Source organism: Malus sylvestris, chromosome 15 (assembly GCF_916048215.2).
Source record: "Malus sylvestris chromosome 15, drMalSylv7.2, whole genome shotgun sequence".
In the NCBI taxonomy this organism is placed as follows: domain Eukaryota; kingdom Viridiplantae; phylum Streptophyta; class Magnoliopsida; order Rosales; family Rosaceae; genus Malus; species Malus sylvestris.
The window spans coordinates 12,505,865-12,525,659 of NC_062274.1; the positions used below are offsets into that span (position 1 = coordinate 12,505,865).

General features: G+C 38.8%; 2 protein-coding genes and 1 pseudogene across 4 annotated transcripts in view; 1 reads left to right on the forward strand and 2 right to left on the reverse strand.

Annotated features, from left to right (window-relative positions):
• Positions 1 to 19,795, forward strand: part of LOC126602672 (uncharacterized) — a 94,522-nt pseudogene that overhangs the window by 42,059 nt on the left and 32,668 nt on the right.
• Positions 1 to 19,795, reverse strand: part of LOC126602093 (uncharacterized) — a 109,594-nt gene that overhangs the window by 27,532 nt on the left and 62,267 nt on the right. The gene's annotated exons all lie outside the window — the stretch shown is intronic.
• The window catches only part of LOC126602087 (uncharacterized), a 106,317-nt gene that overhangs the window by 24,344 nt on the left and 62,178 nt on the right, over positions 1 to 19,795 (reverse strand). The window lies entirely within an intron of this gene.

Genomic DNA, 19,795 nt, shown 5'->3' on the forward strand with positions numbered 1-19,795 from the left:
ATTATGCCTTGATTTTAGCCTGCATTATACTGTGAAGATCCATTATTCGGAAAAAAAATGTATAATATTTGCATTCTTAGAGTAGATATGAATCATGTCAATTTTACTGTATTGAGATATGCATTCATTGCATCTATATTTTGGGTAAATATCAGTTTTCTATCCTCAAGTTTCATGGTTTTCAACATTTGGTACATGAAGTTTTTTTTGTTCCAGAGTCATACCTAAAGTTTTAATTTTAGGACAGTTTCATACATCTATTAGTCAAACTATTAACTCTGCCGTTAACTAATGATGTAGCGTCTATGTGGACAATGACTCGACGCCACGTCTCATTAAGGGATCAATGTGGAAATTATAAATTAAAAAAAAAATTATTTAAAGAAAAGTTAAAAAAAAAAAAAAAGCAAAAGCAAAACCCAGATCGTTTTCCCCAAATCCCCCCGTGCCCACCCTCTCACCCTCATCACCCGCAACCACTTCCCTCCCCATTGTGCCTCTATCCCACCTTCTCCCATCCCCCATCATCCCTCCCAAAAATCTCGCTGTCGCCCTCCTTCTCCTGTCCCGCCGTCCCCTCGAACCCGTTGATAGCGAGGTCCAAATCCTTGAAGTTTTTGAGATGACCCAGCGAGTCGGGAATCTCTCCAACTAAGTTTCACTCGGTGAGCCAAAGCACCTCAAGGTTCGTCAAATTGTCGAGCTCCGTCGGGATCCGACCAAGGTGAAACGGGTTGTAGGAAACGTTGAGCATTTTTAGGGTGGAAATGTTGTCGAGAAACTGGGGGATGGTGCTTTCGATGAGATTGTAGATGAGAGAGAGGACCTCGAGTTTCTGGAAGCGACCGAAGGAGTAAGGAATTGGTCCAGAGAAATTGTTTACTGTGAGGTTGAGGTATTTGAGGTCAGGGAGGGCGTTGGTGAGAAGGTTCTGGGAGAGGTCAAGGTGCTCGAGATTTTGACAAGGGAAGAGTGAGGGAGGGAAGGTGGGGAGGGAAATGGTTGCGAGTGATGAGGGTGGCAGGGTGGGCACGAGGGATTTGGGGAAGACGATCTGGGTTTTGCTTTTGCTTTTTTATTATTATTATTTTTTAAATACTTTTCTTTAAATAATTATTTTTTTGAATTTTTAATTTTCACATGGACCCTTTAATGACATGTGGCGTTCAGTCATTGTCTACATGGGCATCGCATCATCAGTTAACGGCAGAGTTAACAGTTTGACTAACATATGTATGAGATTGTCCTAAAATTAAAACTTTAGGTATGACTCTAGGACGAAAAAAACTTCATGTAGCACCAACCCACCAAACCCTCATCTCCTCTCCTTTTCGACTCGTCATACATCCACCCTTCCCACTCCATCTTCGACTCCACCCATCCACCCACCCACCCAACCCTCATCTTCTCTTCAATGGCCTTCATGAGCTCGAACCTCCGACCCCCATCTACCTGATTTGACAGCGGTGGAGAGCCACGAGGTGCTAACCAAAACTACAACCCCTTCGCCACTGATCTACTGGATCCCGGATCTCCTCCGATTGCAATTGGTTTCGGTGTCTTCTCCAAAAACCCCAAGAACCACCTCACCTCCTCCTACGAACCATTCGATATTTTCCTCTCCTCCGCCAACAACATCCAAATCAACAACACCACCTTCTTCTGTTCCGTCTTGTCAACGTCACAGACTCTCGACGGTTACCAAGAATAACATCTCCCCTCTCATCCCATACGGAAATCCCATTTCCCCAAATCCAATTGATTTTACAACCACCCAATTTCCCAAAATTTCAAATTGAATCAGAAAAATAAATAAAAAATTAAAAATTTTGAGTTGCTTGAGCTGCTTTAATGGCGTTGTCGGAAAACATGGCGAGCATGATGGCGTTGGCTTTCCAGCCCAACACCTTAGCCTACTCCTAAATCTCCGAAGCCTTTGCTTGGGACACCAAAACCCTCACCAAGACCCTCCAAAAGCCCTCTCCAGTTTGACCCAAAAGACATTGGAGTCCAGAAGCGATGGAGGAAACTAATTTATTGGGAGAGAGGAAGTGGGTTTTGGCGAGGTTCTGGGGAAGCAACGGCGGTGAGAGAGGGGGTGGCAGCTGCGAAGAACAAGGAGGTTGGAGATCTCAGAGAGCCTTGGAACGTATTGGGTCTTGACGAAGGTTCCAGCTCCAAAAATGGCAATATGGGTGCTATTTTTCAGAACTCAAATGCAGCTTTTCTTGAAAATCTAGCAAATGGGATATAGCCAAATTTTTTTTCTTTGGCGATAAGGAAATTGGCTGAGATGATTTTGGGAAGATGGTAAGGAGTTAGGGTTGGGTGGGTGGGTGGGTAGATGGGGGGAGTCGAAGATGGAGGGGGAAGGGTGGATGTATGACGAGTCAAAGAGGAGAGGAGATGAGGGTGGGCACGGGTGGGATTGGGGAAGATGAATGTTTTTTTAATTTTTAAAGTTTAAAATTTTATTTATTTATTAATTTTATAAATAATTTATTTTTAATTTTCACGTGATTGACACGTGGCGCCCAATCATTGTCCACATGGCGTCACGTCACAATTAGGGATGGGCAAATACCAATTGGTTATGTGTAACCGCGGTTACCTGTCCATTTAAATTAAACGGTTACGGTTATGGGTAACCATTTAGATAAATAAACGGTTATGGGTATAACCGTTTACCCGCGAAATTTAAATGGGCGGTTATGGGTATTAACCGTGGTTATAAACGGGTAACCGTTTACTCATTTATTTTATATATGTAAAACTAACACAAACCATGTTCTTGATCCAATAATACTTAGCACCCAATAAATTAGCAAGGAATTCATCGGTCATTCTCTCAATAACACTACTACAGGAATGATGATTCTCATCATCAAGGAATTGGCCAAATTAATTTAAATTCCTTGCGGGTAACCGTGAAATTGACAGAAATGTCTTCTAAACAATTTTTGTAACCCAATAATACTTAGCAAATATTATATTTACCTTCATTGGTAACAGTTAAAAATGTAGTCCGTAAACTATTATTTCAATTATTGGAATGGTATAAGGACTTAAAAAATTAAAATATGGAAATATATGATAATGTACCTATAACGGTGTTTAATTGTCAAAAAAAAAGAAAATTATGACAATTTTTTTTTTAATTTTCAAGTTGTTAAAAAACATGTAGACGGGTGAAAAATGGGTAATGGTAAAAAAAAAAAGATAAACAGGTTAAAAATGATAAATGGGTAAACGGGTAGTAAACGGTTACGGTTAAATGGGTATGCGGTTATGGGTATGGTTAACCATTTATAAACGATTATGAGTATGGGTATAACCGTTTAGGCAATTGCCCAACGGGTAAACGGTTATGCATGTATGAGCATAAACGGTTATGAGTAAATAACCGCGGTTACCCGCCCGCCATAACCGTTACCCATCCCTAGTCACAGTTAACGGGAGACTTAACAGTTTGACTAAATGATGTATGAGACTGTTCCAAAATTTATACTTTAGGTATGACTCTGGGACGAAAAAAACTTGATGTACTAAATGTTGAAAACCACAAAACTTCAGTAGTAAACAGAGTTTAACCCTTTATTAAATGACAACTACTTAGAAATTAACTAAGCAGAAATTACATGCCCTATTAATAAAGTTCATATGCTGAGTAAATTAGATAAGTGAAAACCATAAAATTATGAGAGTACTCAACAATCAAATGACATAATTTTCTTTTACCAAAACAGCTAAAGAGTACTTCCGTGTATGTCTCACAATTCCAATTCACAATTCTTATCATCTCATCTTCATACTTCCTTGTCATATATTCATAATTCCTTGTCATCATCTGCAAATAGACCTCTGTACACGAGATTTTTCTAAACCCCACAATTTGAATGATATTCTGAAATTCATTTGGAAAAAATTCATCAGTGATGACGTCTACTAGATTAAAGATAAACTCATATAACTAATAATTTGGTTGAAAGGAATATAACTCCACCAAAATATTTATAGCAAAAATGTCATTGCCATGAACAGATTGTGATCATGTTGGAATTTGCACAGTATCAGATATAGCTAAAAATTAATAAATAATACACAAGTTAATGTAACTTAATGAATAAAAGAAAGCCGCACAATTTAAAATATGCCATTAATTTTAATATGAATATTCCTCACAAAGGGCTCTCCTATAACCCCCACAATTTGAATGATCTCCTAGAATTCACTCGACCAAACTCATTAGTGATGCATGAAATAGATGGAAAGTAAAACTCAAATTATATGATACTAATAATCACATGGTACAATGCATCTAATTTAATTCCTCCAAACCAAATAGTGACCCCCACAGTTTAAAGATGCTATAAAATTTATATGCCAAAAGTGTTTCTTATTTCAACTCTCTACAAAAAAAGGGTCCAACTAAATTATATTAGTATAATAGTGAAGCAAGGCAATATAGCAGTAACCAAAAGGATTAATATAAAGACCAATGGGTGATAAAACGTAGGTTAATAGAAATAATACAGAACGACTGTTTTATATATTGTGATCAATTTAATCATAGTCATCAAGCAATCAGAGCCAATCAACAAATTGGACTGACTTTTGTAGTGTCCTCCTACAATGAAATCAACAGGATGTGAGCTCTCAAAATGATTAAATGCAATAGTTAGCATATGTACCAAAAAACGTATAATTAATTCCCTTTTGATGTAAATTCTCAATATATAGTGGCTTGTCCGCAGAATGTGAATTCATATTTGATCAAGGAAGGTTGTAGTAGTATTTTAAGTAGCAACTAAAATCTACTCTTAAGATTGTTGAAAATATTTCAGATATGGATGCTACTTCTCCTACAACAAATCACAAAATTAATAGTAGTACATCACAATTTTATCACCACAATTTATTAAATAAAATAAACCAAATAAGATAAAATAAACCACAATTTTATCACCACAACATATCTCTGATTTCATTAAATACTAATTATGTATATTGCCGTACATAGGGATCGGTCATAATTATGACAGTATAAGTAGGTAGATTTTTCAATGTGACGAAAATAAGGGGTGGTGTCCATGCAAATTTCCGCCGTCTTCAGTGTTGACGAAAATGCACCTGCAAAACAATCAACACCTTTGATCAAAGACCTAAGCCTCACGCTCCACGAGATGGGGGGGTTAGGTCAACGAATCTCCGATGTCTAAGTTAGTTTCGAGTAAAGTGTTTAGGGCCTTTTTAGGGTTGCCAAAAGCCTTTGAAATTTGACAGAATATGGGGTATTTATAGGGATAGGGCCGACCATAGTGTTTAATGGAGAGATATTCTCTAAATATTTCCAAGATATTAAATAGGAAATAATATCTTGAGATAATGATGTAATTATCCCTAATTTATTTGAATTAGGATTACTTACTTGATTAGAGTCAATCTTCAATTGGGATTGTATTAAAGATAGGATTTGGGCAATTAATCCTTATCTTTAATTCCTTGCCAAGGGTAGGTGAGCTGTGGGCAGCCGTATTCAGCTGCTGGGACCTCCAGGGATGTAAGCTGCGCGTGGGAGCATCTGAGAAGTCTGCCCATATATTGAGGGCAATCTTGTCTTCCTTGAATAAAAGTCCATGTGTCGCCCCTAGAATTTTTGAGATTATTTTAGGCTCCACAAATGCCCCACACCTACTATGCTGCACGTAGGAAATGATAGGAATCCCACGATGCTTAGGCTTGTAGAATTGTTTCCCAATTTGAACTTGATCTTCTTTCTTGATTTGCAGATAGACTTCTTCTAGGAAAAGGAAATCAATTACCCCCAATACCTATTTAATTCTGCCTTAAGTAGGGGATTAAATCAATTTGGAGAACAATCATCATTCCTACAAGGAAGAGAAGCCAAAGGAAATTTTTATTCCCCCTCCCCTAGCGTTCTTCTTTTCTTGCTCTTGCTAAGAGTCGTCTCTCTTTGTTGTTCTTCTTCTCCGTGCCGCACCAAGGTAAGAAAAATTTGAATTTTCTTCTTCTTGTATTTTTTTGGGAGTCTTGGGACTTGAAAAATTAGATCGGCAGGTGCCAAGGAGGTGTGAGTGGCGTGGCAGGGATGCCACGGGGCTGCAGGTGGTGTGGCAAAAGAATCGGCTTGGCTTGGCCGAGGTTTTGGCGGCGCTGGGGCACTGGGTTGGGGCTCGTGTAGGTGGATGGCAAGAGGGAGAGAGATCGGCACGGGCCAAATCTCTCTGGCTAGTGCGCTGGGCTATGGCCCGTTGGAAATTGGAGAAGATGAGGAGAGGTTGGCTCGGGCCGGACCCCTTGTTGGTGCCTGCAACCTGGGCCAAGAGGCCTAGTCCTGCTTCGGGGTGCCTGGCGCCTGAAGGAGGAGAGAAGAAGGAAGCGCGGGCTTCCCTTCTCGCTGGGTTGAATGGCTTGGGCTGTGTGTAGGGCGAGCTAGAGTGAGGGTTGGGCCTTTTGTGGCCTAGTCGTGTGGATGAGCTGGGTCGTAGGGCTTGGCGCTTGGGCGTTGGGCTCTGCGGTCCTTCATTTTTTTTTCTCTTCTCGCAAGCTACCCTCTAAATATTTTTTTCCCTTGTACTTTTGCAGAGACTTTGAGATGTCTTCCCTCGATAGCAAGAGTGCCGAATATCCTTCACCCTTGTACCGTCAAGGTGGTTCTTCCTGCAAGGTACGCTATTTCAAGGCTCCGCATGTCAAGATTAATTATGACGAGTTGTTTCGGGATTTTCTTGAGGCGTATAAGCATGCGATTCCATCAGGGGTTCGCGTTAAGTGGGTGAAAGATGACAGCGGCCATGAGCCATGCGACGAGGGCACCACTGCTAGGAAGAGGGCACAAATTCCATCAGTACTTTTGTGTTGGGATTCACTTTTCCCATGTCGCGTTTTTTCCAGGAGGTGATATGCTCCATGAAATGTGCGCCTGCTCAGTGCTCCCCAAATGCAGTTCGTGCGATAGTGGGATTCTCGAACTTGAGCAGGTTCTTTGATCTTGGCTTGACCATAAATGAGTTATGGTACTTCTTTGAGATCGGCCACAAGGAATGTGTGGGGCAGCTGAGGTCTCACCATTGGCTGCTCGATGTTTCTAGCAAAGGCAATCATGAATGGGCGAGAGATACCTTGGAGGTGAGCGGAGAATGGGAGTCTGACTCTTCTCCCAAGTTGCGTGTCCCGACTACCTTTATCAGTGGTAAGTGAACTACTTCATTCTTGTCCTGCTTGAATTTTTGTTAAGTTGCTCCATGACTTCAATTTATTGATCGTCTTTCTTACTTTGTGTCAATTCGGAGTTTGGCTCAACTCCAAGAACTTCGGCAGATATGAAGAAAGTTAGACCCGGCAGTTTCTGACACGACACGAAAACGACGGGTTTCGGGTCAACACGATAACTTATCGGGTCATTATCGGGTGACCAATTAATAACCCATTAATAACGGGTTTTTAACAGGTATACATGAGGGTAACACGCGGGTAACCTGTTTCGACATGTTAAGAAAAAAAATATTTTGATAATTTTAAAGTTTAATTACTAAAATATTTATTATAAAATACAATAGCCATATTAATATATACAATATATTCTATATTAAATATATAATTTTGTATTATTATTCTATATAAGTTTAAAAAAAAATTTAGTCATTATTTATTTTTATTATGAGAGTTCCTTATTATCATTACTAGGATAAATTTTACTTAACATGTAGTTGTCCAAAATTAAAATAAACTAATATAGTATTTGTATAGGCAAGAACTAAGAAGACATATATACAAGTATGAAAAATATGAAAGAATATATAAACACTCGTGATTCGTCATTATTCTTCCACGAGTAGATAATGGTTACACTTACATTATCATTTAGATTTTTAAAATCCTCCAAACCTTCATGAATAATGTTTTTTATTTGAGGGCAAAATTAATAAAATTAATAATAATTATTGTAGAAGTGTAAAAAATGTAAAAAAAATAAAATATACAATCACTCATAGTGACAAACTTTACAACTTTCATGAAGGGGTCAACTTCGAAATCCAACACTATAATTCATAAACCTTAAATTTATATTTAACCATCGATTGTCATTTACGCTTTATTCTTCTTATTGAATTTCATTTTAAAAATTTTCTTTTTTGAAAACATGATCATCTGGTGGATGTAAGAAGATGAACGGTTTAGATCTTTGATATCATGTTTCGATATTTTATAATTAACTGAAATATGAGTCGATGTCATATAGTTTGTAGAAACTTTATAAACATCAAGTAATATTTTCACTAACCGTAAACTCTGTATCCTCTAATAGATCAAGTTTTAAAAAAAGAAAATCTGAAAAAAATAAAAAACAAAATTTGATGAGAACAATTAAGTGTAAATGTAAACAACAATCAACGGTTAAATTTTGATCTATGATTTATATGATTACAGTGGCGAATTTCGAAGTTAAGCTCTTCATGAAAGTTGTAAAGCTTGTCATTACAAGCGTTTATATATTTTTTTGGGTAAAAGACTGTTTACTACCCTCATGTTTTGTGGTTTTCAACATTTAGTACATTAAGTTTTTTTGTCTCAGAGTCATACCTAAAGTGTAAATTTTGGGACAGTCTCATACATCCGTTAGTCAAACTGTTAAATTTGCCGTTAATTGTGATGTGGCGCCCATGTGGACAATGACTGGGCGCCACGTGTCAGCCATGTTTTTTTTTTCTTCTTTCTTCTTTCTTCTTCTTCTTCTTCCTTCGACTGCAACTTTTTTTTTTCTTCTTCCTTCTTCTTCCTTCTCCCTTCTCATTCTCCTTCTTCTTCCTCCGAATCTAGGGAAGTTTCTTTTTTTTTCCTTCTTCCTCCTTCTTCCTCCTTCCTTCTTCCTTATCTTTCCTCCTTCTTCCTTCATCTTCTTCTTTTTCTTCCTCCGAATCTGCCCAGATTTGGTTTTTTTTTTTTTTTTCTTCTTCCTTCTTCTTCTCCTTCTTCCTTCCGCCTTCCTCCTTCTTTCTTCTTCCTTCTTCCTTCTTCCTTCCCCTTCTTCTCCTTCCTCCAAATCTGGGGAAGATGAAGATTTTTTTTTTTTTTTTTTTTTTTTGAGGAAGATGAAGAAGAAGGAGGAAGGAAGAAGGAAGAAGGAGAAGAAGGGGAAGGAAGAAGGAGGAAGGAAGAAGGAAGAAGGAAAAGAAGCGGAAGGAAGAAGGAGGAAGGAAGAAGGAGAAAAAGAAGGAAGATGGAGGAAGAAGGAGAAAGAAGAAAAAAAAAAGTTGCAGTCGGAGGAGGAAGAAGAAGAAGAAGAAGAAAGAAGAAAAAAATAAAAATAAAAAGCCGAATCTGTGCAGATTCGGAGGAAGAAGAAGAAGAAGAAGAAGAAGAAGAAGAAGAAGGAAGAAGGAAAAAGGATGAAGGAGAAAGAAGAAGGAGAAAAAAAAAAAACTTCCCCAGATTTGGAGGAAGAAGAAGAAGAAGAAGGAGAAGGGGAAGGAAGAAGGAGGAAGAAGGAGGAAGAAGAAGAAATAGGGTGCCACGTGTCAGCCACGTTTTTTTTTTCCTTCTTTCTTCTTCTTCTTCTTCTTCCTCCGACTCAACTTTTTTTTTTTCTTCCTCCTTCTCCTTCTTCCTTCCCCTTCTTCCTTTATCTTCATTTTCCCTTCTCCCTTCTCCTTCTCCTTCTTCTTCCTCCGAATCTGGGAATGGTTTTTTTTTTTTTTTTTCTTCTTCTTCTTTCTTCTTCCTCCTTCTTTCTTCTTTCTTCTTCCTTCTTCCTTCTTCTTCTTCCAAATCTACCCAGATTCGGTTTTTTTTTTCTTTTTTTTCTTTTCGCTAGGTCTTTTGCCAATTGGAGACCTGCTAGTAGGGCTTCATACTCTGCTTCGTTGTTTGATGCCTTGAATCTTAGAGTGATCGCCTGCTCGAGCATTAAACCGTTCGGGGTAGTGAGAACTAGGCTTACTCCCGATCCCTGGTAGTTGGATGATACGTCAATGTGCAAGCGTCGAAAATCTCTTGCAGGTGGGGCTGGTGCGGCTACGGTGTGCTCAGCTGCCTCTAAGGTATTTTTAGGCTGAGTTGCTGTGCTCGTCGGAATGTCCGCCAGTTTTTACCCTTTTAACGTCGTGTGTCTGGGCTGCACGAAATATTGTGTCATGATGATGACTGCGTATGTCTGAAGGTATGGCTTGAGCTTTCGGGTTGCAACAACTAGCATTAAAATCAAAGTTTTGATTTTCGGGTATCTGGCCTCCACATCGAGGAGAGCTTTTGAACTATGGAATATAGGTGGTCGGCCCCCCAGCTCTTCTCGTACGAGGGTAGAGCTTATTGCTGCTTCAGATACTGCCATATAGATGCATAGATCATCCGCTGCCTCTGGCTTGGATAGTAGGGTAGGTGATGTCAGGTACTTCGTAGGAGGATCTTCTTGTGGGCCTAGCCTCGTGTGGACACTTCTCCCGGATTGTCCTGAGTGCTCGTCAAAGTGTGGACCCAACCTCGAATGCACACTGACTCGTGAGCTAAGTCAGGAATGAATACTTCTCTACGCAACTAGGCGGGAGAAAAAGTTTCCCCAAGGGCCCAAACAAGAGTGCACATTACCAAACACATGATTCGTGACGGGCTGAGCGACTCTTTACGGGGACGTCGTTGGAATAGGTCATGTTTTTCCATCCTTGTCCTACTTCGGGACACCTCCTCTGGGGCGCGCTGCATCTCGATCCACTCAAGGAGTTGGTTCACCAAGGTGGTCTGCTGTGCGAGGGCGTTCATCAAATTAGCGACTTGCTGGAGCATATGGTGCTCGCCATTTGGATTGGAAGAGTCTGGATGATGGGCGTCTCCATGCGTGGTAGAAGTATAGTGGACTGCAGGTACAAAACTTGAGCCTAAAGTGGGCATTCCTGCAGAAAAGTGGGGTGAAAGTAACCCTGAATCAATCGTGGGATTTGTGGTCGAAATCTGGATCGCTGAAGGTGGCCTTGGAATGGATTGGGCCTCGAGCTGGGTCGTCGAAGCGGGTCGTTGGGCGCGTTGGACCGACGCCTACTCGCCTTGGGCCTACATGGCCTTGGGCCTTCCTGGCCGTTGGGCTGCCACATTATGTCCTGCTGGCTAGGTGGATTGGGCTTAGACTAGGCCTTCTACCCTGGGCCTGCTGTGGCAGCTGCCAAGTTTTGGGCCTCCTACTCATGGGCTTGGAAATAGACTTGGGCTTCCTGCCTAGGGCTTGGTAGGGTGCAGCACTGCAAGGGCAGCGGCGATGGAAGTGGTGTCGTGGCCTGGTTGCCTTGCCGTGGCTGCTGTGTAACGGTGGTTATGGTGGTGGTGCAGCTTCGCGAAGGTAAGGCTCCTCCTGCCGTCGTGTTGAGCCTTGAAGACTTCAAACGTGGGGCTATGTTCTCATCTCCACTATCCGGTCCAAATTCTTGCACGTAGGAGGTTCCGTTAGTTGTGGTTTCTGAATTTTCTACCATTGTATCCTTTCTCCAGGGATTGATCAAGAAACTTTTCTAGGAAAAATTAATTGATACGACGTGTGAGAAATTCAACGTAACAGAAAATTCAAGAAACCAAATAAGAGAGGCTTCTTCGAGTATTTTGAATCAGCTCTCAATGAAAGCACCAATTTGTCGATGCAAATTTCCACCGTCTTCAGTCTTAATGAAAATGCACTTGCAAAACAATCAACACCTTTGATCAAAGACCTAAGCCTCACGCGCCTATGAGGTGGGAGGGTTAGGTCAACAGATCTCCGATGCCTAAGTTAGTTTCTCTGTGAGAGTAAAGTGTTTAGGGCCTTTTTAGGGTTGCCAAAAGCCTCTGAAATTTGACAGAATATAGGGTATTTATAGGGATAGGGTTGACCATAGTGTTTAATGGAGAGATATTCTCTAAATATTTCCAAGATATTAAATAGGAAATAGTATCTTGAGATAATGGTTTAATTATCCCTAATTTATTTGAATTAGGATTACTTACTTGATTGGAGTCAATATTCAATTGGGATTGTATTAAAGATAGGATTTGGGCAATTAATCCTTATCTTTAATTCTTGCCAAGGGCGGGTGAGCTGTGGGCAGTCGTATTTAGTTGCTAGGACCTCCAGGGATGTGAGTTGCGCGTGGGAGCATCTGAGAAGCCTACCCATATATTGAGGGCAATCTTGTATTCCTTGAATAAAAGTACATGTGTCGCCTCTAGAATTTTTGGGATTATGATAGGATTAAATGCACACCACAAAGTAGCACACAAATGTCCTATTGATTTTCCTTATTAACACTAAGATTTGTCAATTGTAGCATATGAAAATAAGGGTCTTTCCCGCAGAAGATTGTTTTATCTAACTACCTAAAATGTCACAAAAACTGGTTGCTAGCCCTACTGACCAGCCACCGAAAAATAATTATTAGACCGATTTACACTTATCTAAATTCTACGAAATTTTATATGCAGATGCTAGACACACAGAGCTACACTCACACAAAATTTTGGGATTTTTGGAGTTGATTTTCTATTTAAATTAAATCTAACAAAAACAGGATAGAAACAAATTTTAAGTAGTTCACAAATTAAGAAAAACGAGTTAGGGGTATTGCTATCCACCACCAAATAATCATGCAAACATGTTATGTTTCATTCAAATTTCTTTTATTTCCGAATGAAGATGCTCAAGTTGGCTCAATGTTAGAACTCAACCTATTACTCTTTCTTACGTAGTATGTTAAGAGAATGGCGTTTTCAACTTAACTTAGTCCCTAGCATGCAATCTAGAATGGCGTGTTCATAGATTTAACAAGTAGAAATCATTAAGAACGAAAAGAGTTTGAGTCATCACAAGGCATCGTAAGTACTGGCGTTGTCTTACTTATCCTAGAAATTGATTCACATGTTAATCGCAATTAACAAGTGCTACTTTAGAACATATGTGGGTCCTCATTCGACAAGGGCAGGCACACACATATTCATAGCATTAGAATCCTAGATATGCTTACTACGTATGCATCCATAGAAAACAAATAAAGAATTCATCAATGAGACAAGTAGTGAACCAAGTTTCATCCATTCATAAAAGTAATTCAACGAAATGTCATAACAAAATTGCAATCATATTCGGGGCTTCAAAACAGCCCCTAACTTCTAAAAAATTAGTTACACATAGTTCTCAAAATAAACCAAAAGAAAGACATAAGTTTGAGAAGATAAAACCGAGAGAAGAGAATGCCAAGATTTCCTCCTTCCTTTCCTTCCTTTCTCAACGCAGCAGCCTTGCCTTTTTTCCTTCCTTTTTTTTCTATTTTTTTTTTCTCTCCAGAAACCTCTTTTGCTGCTGCAACCTCCAGCCTTTATGCCCATGCTTGCTGCCCCATTTCTGCTCCATAATTCACCCCACTAACAGCCATTTAGTGATGACAATAAGTGAGAGGAAATTGTAAAACAATTGTAACTCTTTGGGCAACCTTTATGCCAATTAATCCCACTTAATCCTCATCTTTAATTCCATTTCATCTGATATTTGAGGAGATGTCAGCTGGCTTGTTCTTGGCTGCAAGGTTTATTGGATTTATTGCCTTCAATGCAGTTACAAACTGCTCAACGTCTTGGAAACCTTTCAGTGTTAAAACGGCCATAACTTCTTCTACAAAAATGCTATTAACAATCCGCGAAATGCTCCAGAAAATAGACATCCGTAGCTTTCTAAGAATATAAGGCTCATTCTCTAATTCATTCTGAGCTGTTCGAAACTTGCTTCCAAAGTCAGCTGACCTGCACAGGCAGTTTTGACGAATTTGTTACTTAATATCCAACTTGTGCTATTTTTCTTTTTTTTGCTTGACAAATCCTACAAAACACAAAAAAAAAGTAAATAGCTCAAAAATATAAGGAACTAACTAAGAAAAGACAAGTGAATTTGATGTAAAATATATATAAATATGAGCTTATCAAATACCCCCACACTTAGCTTTTGCTAGTCCTCGTGCAAAATGAAGAAAATATGAAAAAGTAGCAACATGAAAAACAATAGCTTCCCCCTATGTGACCCTCATAAAATTTCATTCAAGAAAAAAAATCATCAAGAACCTTAGCTAGCACCAAACAAGCTAATCCAAGCTCATCTTCCTTATTCAAATGTTAGCAGTAACCTTTTAATCATCCATGAAGTGTAGTGTGTGTAATAGCCATACTAATGCAATTTCAAGTTTTTTTTTTAAAACACCACATGCTAACTAGTGATCTTCTCACGGGACATACACTCAATCACACATATGTTTAGTTTAACGTGTTTCGCTCAAAGAATCAAATGTGAAAGATCTACCATAAGCTTGCACAAAGATCTCATCTCCACAATCATAATTGCAAAACTTAAATCAAGAGGACTTTTATTGGTTGTAATAAGGCTTAAGGAGAGGGTTATAGAAATGAAGGGATAGGTAAACACAAGTTCCAAGCTACATTGCAAGCAATTCTCTTGTTGAGATTTATAAGAACTCAAGCTCTCCAACCATTCTACTAATACCTCCAACCACACCTCTAAACTGAAACTTAAAAAAAAAAACTTTTATTTGCTTTGTATACAATTTTTCTTTTCTTTTTATTTTTTTATTTTTTATTTTTTTTAACCAAGTTTCGTAGATAACTAAATACAAACATGAAATACCCCCACACTTATTCTTTTGCCAAACTCTTTCGAAGTACTTCACAAATATTTCTCATAAGACAATCTCACATTGCTCACTAGCTAGCTTGGAAAAGGTAAGGAAAAATGTTTAAGGTATAAGGGTAGACATATTTGGTGATAAGAAATAAAAGGCTCAACATATACGGCTCAAATTGGCAATCTAATGATATCATTTTTCTTTAGGAAATATGCTTATTTGGGCCATGGTGATAAACCTAATGCCTCTATCATTTTCAAGTTCATGCAATCAATGACAAACATTTCAAAAGATCGTTACGCAAGTTCTAGAGATGTAATTCACATAAGTTCATCACACATGAAAGAATATGAGTGTATGAAAAATGCACACACTTTCAATAGGCTCAAAAACTCACATAGGTTGTATATGGTCACTATATTCACATGCGAAGTTTTAAGTCATACTTTAGTTTCACATCAATAAGGCTATGTGCATTTGGTTTTTCAAAGATGATTAAACATGTACAAGGCTAACAAGAGAATAAGGAATTTCACACAACACATGCTTACTAAATTCTTGATCACCGTGGTCCAAATTCAATCCAATTATATCATTGGGTCGGGAAACTAACAAAAATCTACTTCAAAACGATAAAGAAAATAAGACAATATTTTTTTGGATTTTCACATTTTCTGAATATTTTTTTTTTTGGTAAACAAAACTAATTAAGAAAACAAAAAGAAATAACACGGAAACAAATCAAACCAGTTCTTAGTTGAAGGTACGAAAATTTTCAATTTCGTCAGTTTTTCAATCCTTACCCCCAAACCTAAACTGGACATTGTCCCCAATGTTAGAAAAAAAATACAAGAATGCATAAAATAAAAGTAAAATAAAATAAAATAGTAAGAAACAAAATAAAGCATTTGGACTGAAAACTTCCCCAATTTGCAGTAAAATCAAGTGATGACCCCCAAACTCCAATTTTACAATCAACTTCAAGGGTGGACATAACCAAATTTTCCTACAAAGAAAAGAAATAAATCAGTTTAGCATGCAAGAAAATTCAGAAAACAAAAACAAACGGAAAATTGAAAATGACATAAAAAAACAATGAATAGAAATATTGGGTTGCCTCCCAATAAGCGCTTGCTTTTACGTCCGCAGCCGGACAGTACCAAGAGTAATCATCCAAGGGGAGATGGTTCTTGGAGGGGTACAACCTCCACATCATGCTCCGTAAAAGACTCATAATATGGCTTGAGTCTATGCCCATTCACTTTGAACATGTTTCCGGTCTTTGCACTTTGGATTTCCACTGCACCATGAGGAAAAATATTAGTTATAACAAATGGACCAACCCATCGAGAACGAAGTTTACCTGGAAATAACCGAAGGCGAGAATTAAATAGAAGAACTTTTTGTCCAATGGAAAAGCTCTTCCTTGATATCATCTTGTCATGAAATGCCTTTGATTTCTCCTTGTATATTCGACTAGACTCGTATGCATCATTCCGGATTTCGTCTAACTCATTCAATTGAAGTTTCCTCTGTTGTCCAACAACACTCATGTCCATGTTGTAGCCTTTGATCGCCCAATAAGCTTTGTTCTCTAACTCTACTGGAAGATGACATGGTTTCCCATAAACTAACCGAAATGGGGACATTCCAATAGGAGTCTTATAAGCAGTCCTATAAGCCCACAATGCATCATTCAAGCGCATGCTCCAATCTTTCCTACTAGGACTCACAGTTTTCTCCAAAATTTGTTTCACCTCACGGTTTGATATTTCTGCTTGACCACTAGTTTGTGGATGATAAGGTGTAGACACCTTAAGTGTGACATTGTACTTCCTAAGCAATGCTTCAAATGTTCGATTGCAAAAATGACTCCCTCCATCGCTAATGATTGCTCTAGGTATTCCAAATCTTGCAAAGATGTTACTCTTAATAAAATCTGAAACAACTTTTGAATCATTAGTTTTGGTGGCTTTTGCTTCCACCCATTTAGAAACATAATCCACAACCAATAAAATGTAAAGAAAACCATTTGAAGATGGAAAAGGTCCCATGAAATCAATGCCCCACACATCAAAGATCTCAACAACCAAAATAGGGGTTTGTGGCATTTGATTTCTTGGGCCCAAGTTACCTGTTCGTTGACAACGATCACATGTTGCACAAAACTCGTACGCATCCTTAAACAAACTAGGCCAATAAAAACCACTCTCTAACACCTTCAGGGCTGTCCTCTTTGCTCCAAAATGGCCACCACATGCATAAGAATGACAAAAAGTTAGAATAGATTTAAACTCAGATTCGGGGACACACCTTCTAATCAATTGATCAGTGCAATATTTCCACAAATAAGGATCATCCCACTCGTAGTATTTGGCGGTTTTGACAAGCTTATCTTTTTGAGCACGTGTAAAATCATCCGGAATCTTTTTGATGACCTTATAATTGATAATATCTGCATACCAAGGGTCAGTAATCTTTAATGAAAACAGTTGCTCATCCGGAAAACTTTCACGTAAAGGGATGAGATCTTCCTCTGTGTTTGAATGCACAAGTCGGCTAAGATGATCTGCTACAACATTCTCACTCCCTTTCTTATCCTTGATCTCCAAGTCAAACTCTTGAAGCAGAAGTATCCATCGAATGAGTCGTGGTTTTGCATCTTTTTTTGTGAGTAGATACTTCAAAGCTGCATGGTCAGAAAACACAATAACTTTAGTCCCAATAAGATAAGATCTAAATTTTTCTAAAGCAAATACAACAGCTAGAAGCTCATTCTCTGTTGTTGAATAATTCAACTGTGCATCATTGAGTGTTCGAGATGCATAATAGATGACATGTGGCACTTTGTTGACACGCTGCCCTAAAACTGCACCAACAGCATAGTCTGAAGCATCGCACATCAACTCAAAAGGTAAACTCCAATTTGGTAGCATGATCACAGGAGCCGTGGATAACAACTCCTTAAGCTTGTTGAATGCTACCACACACTCTTCATTCATATCAAATGTTACATCCTTTTGAAGTAAACGACATAAGGGTCTAGAAATCATTGAGAAGTCCTTCATAAACCTACGGTAGAAACCTGCATGTCCAAGAAAAGAACGAACCTCCCTGACAGTAGTAGGGATGGGTAAAGAACTAACAAGTTCTACTTTAGATTTATCAACTTCAATTCCCTTTTCAGATATGATATGCCCTAGAACTAATCCATGCGAAACCATGAAATGGCATTTTTCCCAATTTAAAACCAGATTAGTTTCTTGACAACGTTTTAAAACTAGGGACAGATTATGTAGACATGTATCAAAAGAATCACCATAAACTGAAAAATCATCCATGAACACTTCAATTATTTTCTCAATCATATCAGAAAAGATACTTACCATACACCTTTGAAATGTGGCTGGGGCGTTGCAAAGTCCAAACGGCATCCTTCGATATGCAAATGTGCCAAATGGACATGTGAAAGTCGTCTTTTCTTGATCCTCCGGAGCAACTGCAATCTGATTATATCCAGAATAGCCATCAAGAAAGCAATAATGAGAATGACCAGCTAACCTTTCTAACATTTGATCAATGAACGGAACTGGAAAGTGATCCTTGCGTGTGGTGCTATTTATCTTCCGATAGTCTGTACAGACTCTTCAACTATTTTGCACACGTGTAGGCACTAGCTCACTAGCTTCATTCTTAACAACTGTGACTCCGGATCGCTTCGGAACTACTTGAACAGGGCCCACCCACTTGCTGTCCGAAATAGGATATATGATGCCAACATCAAGAAGTTTGATAACCTCTTTCTTAACGACCTCCATCATGAGTGGGTTCAAATGGCGTTGAGCTTCCCTAGTTGGTTTTGCACCTTCTTCCAGCAGAATCCTATGCATACATGTAGCTGGATTTATACCTTTGATATCTGCAATGCTCCAAGCTATGGCAGTTTTGTGATCCTTCAGTACCCGGATCAGTTTCTCCCCCTCTTCTGCTGTGAGTTGTGACGATATGATGACTGGTAATGTTTCATCCTCTCCCAAAAATGCATACTTCAGATGTTCAGGGATCGATTTAAGCTCCAATTTAGGTGCCTGAATCACAGAAGGAAGAGTTTTTTCGTTAGAAGTAGGAAGAGAAATAAAATAGGAAGAACACTTACCACGAATTGGCGAAAGAGACTCAAAAGAGGCCACTGTTTGGATTAATTCTTCTTCAATGTGCTCTGAAAAATTTCCATGTGTAATGCTATGCACTAACGCCTTTTCTAAATTATCTTGTCCCACACCTTCATTAAAACAATCCTGCACAAAATAGTCAAACGCATCAATAGACAAACAAGATTCTAAATCACTAGGGTACCTCATAGCATTGAAGATTTTGAACTTGACACTTTCTCCATCAATTTCCATGGTTAAGGTACCATCGTAGACATCAATCTTCGTATGCGCCGTTCTAAGGAATGGTCTTCCCAATATAAGAGGAAGTGCAGTAGGCATAGGGTCATGCTCCATCTCAAGAACAAAAAAATCAGCGGGAAAAATGAGCTCATTCACTTGCACAAGTACATCCTCCAATAGGCCTTTGGGATATCTATTTGAACGATCTGCCACTGGATTACTACCTTTGTTTCCTTCAAGTCTCCAAGGTTCAATGACTCATACACTGAATATGGCATCAGATTAATGGATGCCCCCAAATCACACAATGCTCTCCCAAACTCTTTCCCTCCGATTACACATGGAATGGTAAAGCTACCGGCATCTTTCAACTTCGATGGCAGCTTTCTCTGCAAAACAGCTGATACTTCCTCGCTCAATGCCACAGTTTCTTGATCATTGAATCTCCTCTTGTTCGTACAAAGCTCTTTAAGGAACTTTGCATACTTGGGAACTTGTTTTATGGCATCTAAAAGAGGTAAGTTCACTTGGACTTTCCGGAAAGTATCCAAGATTTCCTTATCAGTTTGCTCTTTCTTAGACTTCATAAACATACGAGGAAAAGGAATAGGGACATATGAGTTAAATGAATTTTGAACTTCTTTACTTACCTTATCAGAATCTCTTTTGTTTAATTCTGTATCTTTAGGAGACTTTTCAGTTTCTGTTGAAGCCTCATCTTGCTCAAGATTCTTGGTTTGT